General features: G+C 38.1%; 1 protein-coding gene and 1 pseudogene across 2 annotated transcripts in view; both read right to left on the bottom strand.

The window, feature by feature from the left end:
* Positions 1-13,133, bottom strand: part of LOC121756375 (peptidyl-prolyl cis-trans isomerase FKBP16-1, chloroplastic-like) — a 542,442-nt gene that overhangs the window by 323,855 nt on the left and 205,454 nt on the right. The gene's annotated exons all lie outside the window — the stretch shown is intronic.
* Positions 8,074-11,718, bottom strand: LOC121756363 (annotated as a pseudogene).

The following is a 13,133-nucleotide window of genomic DNA, read 5'->3' as shown; positions in this document are numbered from 1 at the left end:
AAGCCAACGATTGTGAGTCAAAGCTTCTACAGAAGATACAAGACCACAATTCAGCTTAAACAAGCAGTTCGTCTGAAACGAGCTGCAATAAGCCAACGATTGTGAAGTCCAAGCTTCTAAAGAGGATACAAGACCACAATTCGGCGTAAAAATCAAGCACTTCGTCTGAAACGAACTGCAACGAAAGTCCGATTCTCGCGATAAAACTTGCCTGAATTAGGACAAGGGAAAGTCCGATCCACGCGATAAACCTCGCCGAATTAGGACGACCAAGTTCGGTCAAAGAAGTTTACCTCATAAGACCGAGGACGACCATGTCTAGTCAAAGAGGTTTACTGCATAAGACCACTTCGGTTAACTGGGAAAGTCCGATCCACGCGATAAAACTCGCCGAATTAGGACAAGGGAAAGTTCAATCCCGGCGACAAAAATCGCCAAATTAGAACACAAGACGAGTCCGGTCAAAGATGTTTATTTCATCAGACCAAAGACGAGTCCGGTCAAAGATGTTTATTTCATCAGACCAAAGACGAGTCCGGTCAAAGATGTTTATTTCATCAGACCAAAGACGAGTCCGGTCAAAGATGTTTATTTCATCAGACCAAAGACGAGTCCGGTCAAAGATGTTTATTTCATCAGACCAAAGACGAGTCCGGTCAAAGATGTTTATTTCATCAGACCAAAGACGAGTCCGGTCAAAGATGTTTATTTCATCAGACCAAAGACGAGTCCGGTCAAAGATGTTTATTTCATCAGACCAAAGACGAGTCCGGTCAAAGATGTTTATTTCATCAGACCAAAGACGAGTCCGGTCAAAGATGTTTATTTCATCAGACCAAAGACGAGTCCGGTCAAAGATGTTTATTTCATCAGACCAAAGACGAGTCCGGTCAAAGATGTTTATTTCATCAGACCAAAGACGAGTCCGGTCAAAGATGTTTATTTCATCAGACCAAAGACGAGTCCGGTCAAAGATGTTTATTTCATCAGACCAAAGACGAGTCCGGTCAAAGATGTTTATTTCATCAGACCAAAGACGAGTTCGGTCAAAGATGTTTATTTCATCAGACCAAAGACAAGTCCGGTCAAAGAAGTCTACTTCATAAGACCGAGGACAAGTACGATGAAATTTTTTCGCTAAGCTGTAAATACACAGTGTTAGAAGCGAAAACAAAAACAAAATTTCATTTTCAAATCTTGTTCGGCACACAACTCCGCTACCCTACAAGATGGCGTTACGCTATTACAAAGGACTATTCTACTGTCCAGGGTTGCTAAAGTTGAGCCATCTATTCACAAAATCCTCGTGAAGCTGAGTTCGGGCGTTCCAGGCAGCTGCAGAATAAGCAGGTCGACGAGATGCTCTAATCGACCTGCCACCTCTTCTCTGAGCCCGGGAAGCCCTAGCACCTCGGCGGCGAAGAGTCTCTTCACGAAGCATTTGCCGATCTTGCTCACTCATAACCACAGCTCCTCTGCGAACTTCAGTCCGTCCTCGACTTGACGTCTCCGGTTGTCCCTGAGTTCGTTGCTGACTTGGAGTAGGGTTTTGAGCAAGTGAATCAGAGGTTTGAGCTGGAGTACTAGCATCTGTTGGCGGGAAATGCCGGAGGAATCTCTCAATTGAGGGACGCCGGGCAAGAACTATGTCGTACCGAGAGGCCCAGCGCCGCAATGATGTCACGACTTGTTGGCAAGCCGAGCTCTCCAGCGCATTGTTCCTCCGGAGTACATTATATTCCTCCCACAGTTCGTCAACTCGACTCTGAACATCTGATATGGTCATTCCCCCGCGCACACGGATGTAATCCTCGTACGCAGTCCTCTCAGCAATGGTCGTATTCAGCTCGGCCTCCAGATCATTCTTATCGGACTCTAAGTCCTTATTATCGGCATCCAGCTTCACTAAACGAGCCAGAAGCTCGTCATTCTTCGTCTGATCGGCTATAGCTCTTCTCTCAGCTTCGTCCAAAGCCGAAGAGTACAGCCGTTTCCAGTGAAGTATCTCCATCTCCTTGGGTACAAAGCAGCTATATTAGTTCGGCAGCTGTACCGAGCAGATAGTAAAATACAACAGGAATAAAGGCGAGTACGAAAAGCTATACGAAGACAAGTGTAGAGAATTTTTCATTCACAAGGAAAATTTTTTTACACTAGGGCTTCAAGGCCATTTTACAAGGAAGAAACTAGACTAAGAGAAGGGAGACGAAATCATACTCCGCCAGCTTCGTCTCCGGCTCCTCGGTCTGGTACAGCTTCTTTCTCCTGGGCTACCTCAGCCTCGGCCTCGCCTCCTGCCGGCCTCGCCTCCGCCTCCTGATCGGCCTCCTTCTCCGGATGCCCGGCCCGCTCGACTTCGGCCTCCAGCTCCAGCGGCTCGGCCTCACCCTCTCCGTTGTAAGTCGAAGCGGGTGAAACGGGTCCCACAGAGGCAAAGATAGCCTCCAGGTTCTCGTCCCGATCAGCTCGACAACTCCGGACTCGGTCTGCAGAAAGCAGGACCGAGGATGAAGCGAGCTCCTCAAGGAGCGGCAGATTCTGAAGCCGAGCTGCTATCTCTCGGCTGTACAGAGGCAGCACGACGTCGGCCCCCTGCTCGCCCTTATCGGCAATTAGCCTTACCAGACTACCGACAAAGGCCGAGAACTGGCTGCTCAAAAAGAGTTTCTCCGTGTAAACACGGAGACCCTCTCCTTGGGCAACCACGGCGGCAGCATCACTCCGTTTCGTCTGCTCTCGCTGGATGACGAGCTGGTTTTTGGCAAACTGAGCTTCATCCTGGGCCGAAATCCTAGCAGCTCTGGCTTTCTCAAAGTTTGCCTCAGCCTGCTCGGCCCGGTGACAAGCAGCCGCCAACTTCCTCTGCATCTCAGCATAGTCGTTGGACGCTTTGGAGAGCTCGACGGCGACGAGCTTGGAGAGCATATCGTTCCTCTGAAAATGGATAAGGAAAAAAGTCAACAGAGGGCACCAAAAATACAGGACAGAAGCCAAGCCAAAGAATCAAGAAGACAATTCACCTCGGCGAAGTCCGTGGGCCATAAAAATGGCTCACAGATATGCTCCGAAGGAGGCGCCAAGACCACGTCTTTCTCTGGCGCTCTCGGGGGCTTCTGGGTCTTCCCCTTCCTACTTGCCGAAGTCGACTCCGGCTTCTTTGGACCCGAAGAAGTCTTTTGCCTCTTCGGATTCTTCTCGGCATCAGGCGCCGAGCTGGTAGCCTTCTCTCTCTCCGGCTCCTTGGACTCCGAAGATTTTCGGGTAGCCTTGTTCAGCATGTACACTGCCAAAAAGCAAGAAAGCAAGGTTAGTTTTCTTCGTTAAAGCAGTAGAGCATAAAGATAAAGAGAAATCCTCACCCTCGGCCTCTTCGTCCGAAGACGAGATGTCGAACACGACGTCGCCCTTGACGAGCTCAGACTCCGTGTATTGTTTCCTAACTATGGGAATCTTGTTGAGCTCGTCATCGAGCTCGTCCAACGGTTCAGGCCGAGGGTGACGGATAACGGACTTCGGCCCTCTCCAGGGAAAACTAGGAGCCGCGGTCCTATCATAGTAGAAGAAGCGGTTTTGCCACTTCGGCCACTTCGTTTTACAAAAGGCCCTAAAAGGCTGTAAAGGGACCAAGTAAAACCAAGATCCCTTCCTTTTAAACTGGAAAAAATTAAGGATTGCCCTCAGAGACAGATCCTTATCTAGCCTACGCAGTTCGGCAGCAAAAGCCGATAAGTGCCTCCAAGAGTTCGGAGTCACCTGACCTAAAGGGAGTTGAAAAAAATCTAGCAACTCTACAAAGGCAAGGGGAAGGGGGAAACGAAGCCCGCATTCTAAGCTGGCTTCGTAGACGGTGGCGTAACCTTCCGGCGGCGAGTCCGCCCTATAAAGGTCGTCGGGAATCGCAACCTTCCCCCCAGGAAAAGAGTATTTTTCGTGAAGGGATATCACAGTATCCTTACTCAAGATACTGTGAAAATACTCTACGGTCTTCTCCCCGGATTCTTTCCGGCTAGAAGACCCCTTACCCCCTTCACCACCGCTACCAGACTCAGACGAAGAAGAAGCAGACATGGTCCTTACTCTTTGCAAAATCTGAGGAAATTTTTGAAAGCGGAAGAAAATCTTTTTCGCAAAGGAGATAGAGTGCAGAAGAAGCAGTCGCAAAAGTGCTTCAATGATGAAGAAGGGAGGTATTTATCAGATTCGGCGAAGATTTCAAAATCGTCGCACCGTTTCGAATCCCACCTTTTCAGGATTCAACGGCCGGATTTTACTGTCGCATTTAATGCAGCCACATGCAAGGCACGTCCCCTGACGTCAGCCTCCCCCGTACCTTTATCCAGAATGCCGAAGTGACTCGCTTCGCCGAAGTGATTCACTTCGTCTTTCGGGGGGGGTAGTGATGGGGTGCGTACTAAACAAGCCCGACAGCAATGACGGCCCATCAGCCCAAAGCCCAAGGAAGAGTATGAGTTCGGCATTACCAAAGAGTTCGGCCTCAGCCTACAGCTCGGTAAAAGCCGACCAATCAAGCTCTGCGAGTTCGGCATTACCAAAGAGTTCGGCCTCAGCCTACAGCTCGGTAAAAGCCAACCAAGCTCTACTCTCAGATCGGCAACCAAAGCAGTTCGGTCTCAGTTTTCGACCGAACAAGGAGTTAGTGGACCCATGCAGGATTTCCACAACTTCCAACACACCCACTACCACGTGGCGTCAACTCAGGCCACGATCTTAGGCCATGACCTACACGACCTCCACGACCTAGAGTGATGATGTAAGCCACGATCTTAGTTCAATGTATAAATAGAACTTAGATCTGATAGAAAGGGGGAGAAGCTCTCTAGAGAAAAATACCATATAGCAAGTCTGTGTTGTAAGCTGTAATCCCAGATCAAGCAATACAAACCTGCCCCCATTTCTCCCCGTGGACGTAGATTTACCTCAGTAAATCGAACCACGTAAATTCTCTGTGTCGTGATCTGTATTTTCCTGCATTTACTAACATCAACAATTCGCGGAATCATCAGATGATATTCTGATTTTATGTTTGCTAATAATTTTTCACAGTAACTTTATTCTAGTAAGTGGTATAATATTAGGGTTTAAGTTTTTGTTAGAATTTATGGAAAATTAAAATAGCTTTACCCTTTTTAGTAGAGGGATAAATTAATCTAATAGTATGATTTTATTCTTTTTTCCCTTTCGCACCTAGATATGGAGTATATAAAAAAAAGCAGTTATATGCATTAATCAGCAATAGCAAGTTAGCAACAACTAATACAACAATTCATATATATTGCCAATGAGACTTACACGTTCAAGTGAGAAAATTCATTCTCACGTGTTTCTTGAATAAAAATTACTCATCAGATATGTAAACCCCACAAACATGCACACATTAATGTTAAAGCAAAATAAAATGCAAATAATGTAGAAAACGTGAGAAAATTCTTAGTATTTGTTAATTATATCCGTACATAATTAAAAAAACTTGCAATAATCCGTGTATAGCACAAAATCATTTAAATTTATGTTGGTAAACATGTGTACATATGTTTGTGTTAAAATGACAACACCATTTAAGATGACACCGTACCACCAATGACAGCCGTTAGATTTAGGAGCAGATTCAATCTTAGTCTGATACGTGGCAGACTTGCTTGCATATGTATCGTAGATTGCTTGATTATCTTTAATTTCGTATCGCAGATTGCTTGAACCCATATGCCGAGTTGCTTGACTATGTATCGCAGAACGCTTGCATATGTATCGTAGATTGTTTGCCCAGATTGTCATTTTAACTATGGTGTCATCATAGTGCTTTGATTTCGTATCTCATATTGTTTGGAACCATATACCGAATTGCTTGCATATGTATTGCAGATTGCTTGTTACTTGTTGTCACGTTGTCACTTTTAGAGTGGTGTCATCCTAACGCACCCCTGTGTACGTAAGTATGCAAGTTAGAAATATAGTTGAAATGTGGATGAAGGTAAAGTTTCAATTAGCTGTTAGCAGATGCATTCTCTCTTCTATTTAAATCAGTTAGAGAGAACAAAATAAATAAATAAATAAAATAATTAAAATTGGGGGAGAGTGTTATAATCAATAAAGCTTCTTTATTTGATATTCTCTTCATATTGGGACGGCGGGAAAAATATGCAATCGTTTAGTATTATTATGGATCGACGGAATCTTTATATGCATAAAGAAGAAAAGGATCGGTTGGTGGAATCTTTGGCGGCTACCCCTTTTTGTTCTTTTCTTCTTTTTTTTTTTTTACTTTGAATCATATCAATCATCCTATCTTTCTAATTTCATTCATATGTTCTTCACAAATAGGAACTCTAACTTTAACTAGTTTAAAATTTTTAAAAACATATATAAAAAAATTCAGGATTTACCAAATGAAAGAAAAGTATTTTATGATTAATTTCTATAAACAATTGATCATAACTTCGTTCAAAAAAAATGTAAGCGTTAGTAGAGACTCTCAATAAAACTATTTTCTCAAATTCATTTTTTTGCTGCGAACTTTCTTTGCCTTTTTTGGTTTATACAATTTCAGCCTTTTTATTTATACAACAGTAGCAGTTTATTTACGGTAATGTCAACTTAATAACGACAGAGCATAGGCGACACGAGCGACGCAAGCTTTGGCCTTTGTGGTTTGTTTAATTTTCGTGGAGTACTTTTAGGATTTTTTTTATATAGTATTTGTTGTAAAGTTTTGTCGTAATTGTAAGGCTTTGTAGTAATAGATGGACATTAAACCCCATAAAGCCTCCATAATCTATTTATTTGCATCGTTGCTACTACTCTATTATTGTATTATCTCGTCCAATCCTACAATTATCATTTCTAGATCTGCCATTTTCGTGTTTCTTTCTCTAAAAATAAGATAAACTTGAATAGCAAAACACAAAAGTCATGCAATATCATAACTCTCAAGTCATTAATTAAGTATTTACACCTAAATTCCTTAAATTTTCTTTCCTCAAGGCTCTATCCACATTCGGCACGACTCCTTACTTCTCAAACAGAATCTGACCTTCTTGAGTATATGAACACGTACAAGAAAAACAATATGTAAATTGTAAAGAAAAAAGGAAGAACACTTTTAGAGCTAATAACACTCTTGGATTTCACCTCCTTTAGCTACTTGGGCAAGATTATTTCAAAGGAAGTATCATTTGCTTGTTACAAAGATACTCTTCGCTAAATTATATAGTGCCGATACAAGTATTTTATACGTTCAATACAGTAATAAAAGTAGAATTCTAGACTCATTTGAATCACCTATTATTATGTGGCAAAATTTTAATCTGCCTTTCGTTTTCGAAAGCCTAGGCCCCTTTAAGGGAGGGCAATGTTCATATTCCAATTACAAGTCAATATCATAATAATTAGTAGAAATTTTCGTCTTTCTAAATTAACCACGTACATCTTCATCTGGAAGCTTCCTAAAGTTAAGTATGGAGTATTAATTAAGGTTGAGATTGTGATGGACTTTTCCTGCTAAATTTTGACACGAGGAGCTTACATTAACACATTATTGTTGCAACTTGCAAAATTAATTATGTGACTATAATTTATTAGTAGTATGTTGGTAAGTGTTTTTAGAATCTACGATTGAATTGTTCCTCAACCACTTCTAAATGGACAAGGTAGGTCAGTCATGGAGACCCCAAAATATTGAAGGCTTCGACATGTCATTTTATACACACATATATAGTTTATTTATATATACAATGACATAATACTATAGCCTAACATACACGTCTGAATTAGCTATGTTATATGAGAAGTATATGGTTCGTATCCTCTTCGTTGTGTTTCATCGATAAACAATTAGGACAAATACCAAAATAATAACGTACTTAAATCAACTGATCGAAAAATAAAATCATATTCAAATTAAATTAATTACATTTTGAAATTCAATTAAATTGAAATGCAGATTTTATTTGATTTATAAATTAACATTCTAATTAAATTTGTGTGCTAATAAACCTGTATACTAATTCAATTTGTATGGTAATTACATTTGGTTATATACTCTCTTTCATACGCATATACTTTTGATAGTCATGTACTAGTATTACTCAATATATTATGTTCACCGGTATTCACATAGATCAACATACCTATTCAACTGGGTTTGTGATTCTAGTAGGCAGGCTAAGTGGGCGCGGTAAAAACGTTGGCAGAGAACTGCAGTCATCACAGGCATGTAAAGATGTAAATTAAGCCAAGATGGTAGTCAGACAATATTACCTACATATAATGCATTATAAACTATAAAGTGAATTAAAGATGCACTCCCCTTGCGATCTTGGATGGTAAATATTTCTCCGACAAGAATGTGAGCGACTGTGCTGATAATGCTTCTATCTCGCATTTGACTCCTCTATCCAGCAGCAACTGGAGTTCAGACCTAAACAGGATTTTGTCAAATATATCAGTTTTTCATTGTTATTCAAATAACGGTCAACAGTCGAAGTGAGCATATATGATTCACAATTTAACCTCCAATGAGGGACTTCTCGTTCCATGTAACACCGACATAATACAGCTTCTTATCTGCTAAGTTGCCAAGTCATTCCACAATTTAGTCACAAACAGATTGTGTTTCATTCAAAGGAAAAGATATTTCCATCTCACCTTCTGCTGTCAAATTTAGCAGGCATTGCTGAGGGAGTTGATAATTCTCAGAGTCTGATGGAAAAGCTCCAAGCCAACGAATCTCAGTGAGGCGCAGATATTTGGCGTCATAAGCCATTTGCTTCAAGACATCTAAATAGATAATGATTGTATAAGCTCATGAAGATAATTGAAGGACAACGCCCTATAATTAGTTGAAACATAGCTCAATCATTATAATTGCAACAATGGATCAAGAATGGAAAATATTACCATAGAACCAAACCTGTAGGTAACTAAGATATCAATACCATATGGGTCACAATCCACCAAGCAATACACCGGCAGATGCAGAGTTCCAACAAGGAGATTCAAAAATCTGAACTAACAAAAGTTATTATGTGCTGAAAGAAAAAATGTTGCAAACTAACAAAAACAAATAAGTTACTGTTTACCTCCTTGTGGGAATATCAGGATATCCTCTACCCTGTAATGAAAATGTTTATTAGATGCCATTCTAGTAAATGTCAAACTAACACAGACATACTATAAATTACTCATACAGTGATAACTATGGCATGATTTTTCGTACAGAATTGATCATTTGCCAACCTCTGGAAAACTGCACTATAAAGTGAAGGGTGAAATGGTATTTTTTCTGTTTAAGAATATGCACAATTTAAGGAGGTTATATGAGGAGATGGTATAGAAGAAGGTCACACCTGATTCTTTCCTGATTCTTTCTCCACAATTAAGATATAGTCTGCCAAACTGATTATATCTAGTAAAAGAATTGAAGAAATTACTACCTTTTAACAAACAAATGTAGTAAGATTTCCATATTGTATCTGAATATCGTAATACTCCAGTTAAAAAGCTCATCTCGTCACTTTCAGTTAGTATATAGATTCAACTTCATAGACAAAAGAACAAAAGCACTTTAAGTTCGGTTTTGAAGAACTGTTTTATATTCAGTAAGGAACATCATATGAAGTAATTGCTACCTTCCACGTCTTCCACTTGGACAGGAATATGGTATGTCTGCATGACGAAGTTTGATACTATTACATTGTTGAAGTAGTATATAGCATCATATCAGTTTCACTTTCTTTATTATACCTTGTTAGGACTGCCAATGCAATCAAATTTTCTCCCGGCCTCAGAAAATCTCAACCAACCCATTACCAATCTGAAAAATAATCCAGAACAGATCTAAATACTTCAAATAATGACCAAAAAGAAAAAAACTAACCAGATACAGGCATCTAATTCACTCGAATGAACAAAGTAAACTGCCTAGGGTGCAATGCCGGGAGTTTTTTACCATTGACAAATCCATATGGGGAGTTTTGCAAGAAAAAAAAAAGCGAAGCTAATTCAATTCCATGAAGGGAAAAAGCCAGTATATTATCAGTGTTCTGTTTGAGACATATATTCAGATTTGGTTGCTATTGACATAACTTGAGCAATTCTTACTAAGCAAACATAGAATTTGCAATTGGAATCATATATCTAAATGATATAGTAATCTAAGAGACACACATTAACCTCAATCTCTGTGATATTAATGTGCATTTGCTACCTACCAGTTTCCAACAGATACCTGCAATGGAAGATATAGAGGAAATAATCATAAGTCTGAAGCCCACTTTATAGCATTTAACTGGGGCATCTGAATATTAAGATAACTACTTTCAAATTATTACTATTCCTGGGAATAAAGAAAAAGATATTTCCCCTGCCCAAAAACATAATAGCCCTTCACAGAAATGTACTGGTTAGACGTCACGAAACTGTATCTACCAATCCAATCTCATAACAAAAGACTAAGCATATCACACTTATCACTTATGGAATTGCAAACTTTTTACTGGAGTCAGATAAGTCTGTAGATATATATAGCATACTGACAAGAGTGGCATGCACATGCACTAGTTCATATGGAGAAGTCTGTAAATTGAATAGTCCAGTCAGAGAATATACCACATTCAAGTTGTCCCGACTGCAGTGCAAAAGAATGCAAATGTCATTTATTGCCCGGTCAACAACAGATTGTTCTGTTTGATGGTAAAAGAAGAATTAGAAGAATCCTTAAAAGGAAGTGACAACACCATCTCGTATGAAAACTACTGCAATAGAATGAATAAAGTGGCATCTTCAGGTGAAGAGATTGATGATTAATTTACCTTTAAAAGCTGAAGGGTGCATGTAATATATATCTCTTTTTGAACAATGCTTGTTTTCTTGAAGAAGTTGCTGAACTATTAGCAAAACCCGTAGCAATAAATCTGAAACCAGAACATATAATTTCTTTAAATTGTAAAATAATTAGAGATGTTTTTGGATAGCTAACTTCACTCGAGTTCAATTAAACTCTAATTTGAGATGTTTTACTTACCCAACCTGCGTACTTGAGTTTCTCTCTGCAGCACGAGAATTTCCTTTCTGTTTGGCAAGTCATAGCTACAACAGCTACATATTTGCAACAAAAACAAATCAAAGTTAACTAAATAAAAAATCTCCACCAGTTTATCATCTCAAATTACTTGCGCTCTGCCATAACAAAATCCTAACATACTACTACTGTTCGATACTGATTACTGTCGGTCACCGAAAAAAATGCAAAATCCAGAAAAATAGATAAAACCGTCCGATGCAAATTCTCAGAAAACAATGTAAAAACAGCTGACCAGTTTCCAGAAACATCGGCGCAATAAGAAGTGAATTGATCGATTAGTAAAATCGGTGATCGACCACCACATATATCTTCAACAATTGATCGCGTGAGCTCTGCAGTTTTTGCGATTAGGTTACCAATTACAATAACTGATGACGATGGATGAGCACATGACACAAAATAAAAAATAAAAAAAAAATAAAAAAAAAGTGAGATTGCACCCCTAATTTGTTTGAGCAAGTCGAATCGATTGTGGCACAAATGTCTTCCCGCCATTTTTACAGAGTAGTCTCTTCCACCATGCGAAAATATCAAATTGTGATTTTATAGTTTCCAAATAAAAAATACTCCTCATCTAAAACTTTGAATAAACCCTCTTTCTTCTCTTCCTAATTTTATTCCATAAATTTTGAATTATAGTGCATTTTTATACATGTACGGGGTGGTATAAATCAAATAATAGTTGGCTGTAATTTTGAGATATGTTTGGTAGTATATGATTATTTTCATTATTTTATAGATTCATTGGTGCCCCCAACTCTCTACTATCCTCACCCCTCATTTCAAATTTTTGTATTTGGGATATAATTTATAAATAGTACAATTTCTTTGTTTCGGTAATGTTCTCATTATAACTTATGTAATTCCCTACCAAGGCGTTTTTTTATGTCGCCAATAATAGTAGGAGAATGTACAATAACATAAAAGATGGCAACATGTATTATTTTTAGAGTGAACTAAACTAATAGTCCCTGATCTTGTCGAAAAATGCACTAATGGTTCTTATAAAAAATTTATAGCCTTTTTCGTCCTTAGACTTGTCGGTCTTTTATACCCCTCTGCATTTGAAAAAACTTCTAACTGCCATGGGAGCATTTTCGTTATCCAGAAATTACAGTTTTGGTACCTCTTCAATCATGCAATTTTTTTGGACATATACAAAAGCATCTTTTGAATTAATTCAATTATTTTTTTAAATAATTGCTTGAATAACGTATAGATTAAATTTTATAATGAAAAAATTACTATAGTTTACTTTAATATTTTTAGTAAAAAATGTTACTTGCAAGAGTTCGCTTTAATTTACGTTAGATATAATTCACTTAAATTTTAATTATTATACTAAAAAAATATTTTACACTATACATATTTTAATAAACGTAATTAAAATATTTATTTTTCACTTAACTATAGAGAGTAACATTTTTTAAATAAAAAATTACTATAGTTCACTATAATATTTTTTTCTTCTCAAATTTCAAAAATTCAAGTTTTATTTTCTATAGTTCACTTTAATATTTTTATTAAAAAATGTTGCTATTAGATTTAATTTTTTCTTCGCAAACATACAGATTGATTGAGTTGTATAATAAATAATATTTAATTATAAAAATAAATAAAGCATAATTTAAATATTTGGTTTCTTATTTAAATTTTTTGCAATCATAAAGCAACAAATATTATTTAAATGAGGGTTTAATTGAGTTTTTAAAAGAAAATGATTATGGAAGAAAAAATTAAAGGTAGAGTAGAAAGGTCCAAAATGCCCCCAAATAATAAATATTCACACTAGTGGTGCCTAGGGTTACTTTAGTCTTATCGTACCAAAAATGATATAAAATTTTTTAGGAGTCATTGGCGCATTTTTCGACAAGTTCGGGGATTATTAGTATAGTTTACTCTATTTTTTAATGTCATCATATTTATCAATCTTTGCCATGTTAAAATGGCTTCAATATATTAAGTCTAAATAAAGGTCGCATTAATTGTAAATGATCTTTAAAATGTGATTTGTACTATGCTTTAGTGTATTAAA

The sequence above is a fragment of the Salvia splendens genome, chromosome 11 (genome assembly GCF_004379255.2).
Source record: "Salvia splendens isolate huo1 chromosome 11, SspV2, whole genome shotgun sequence".
In the NCBI taxonomy this organism is placed as follows: domain Eukaryota; kingdom Viridiplantae; phylum Streptophyta; class Magnoliopsida; order Lamiales; family Lamiaceae; genus Salvia; species Salvia splendens.
The sequence above is the reverse complement of the archived record's forward strand: the minus strand, read 5'-3'. Positions and strand labels throughout refer to the sequence as shown.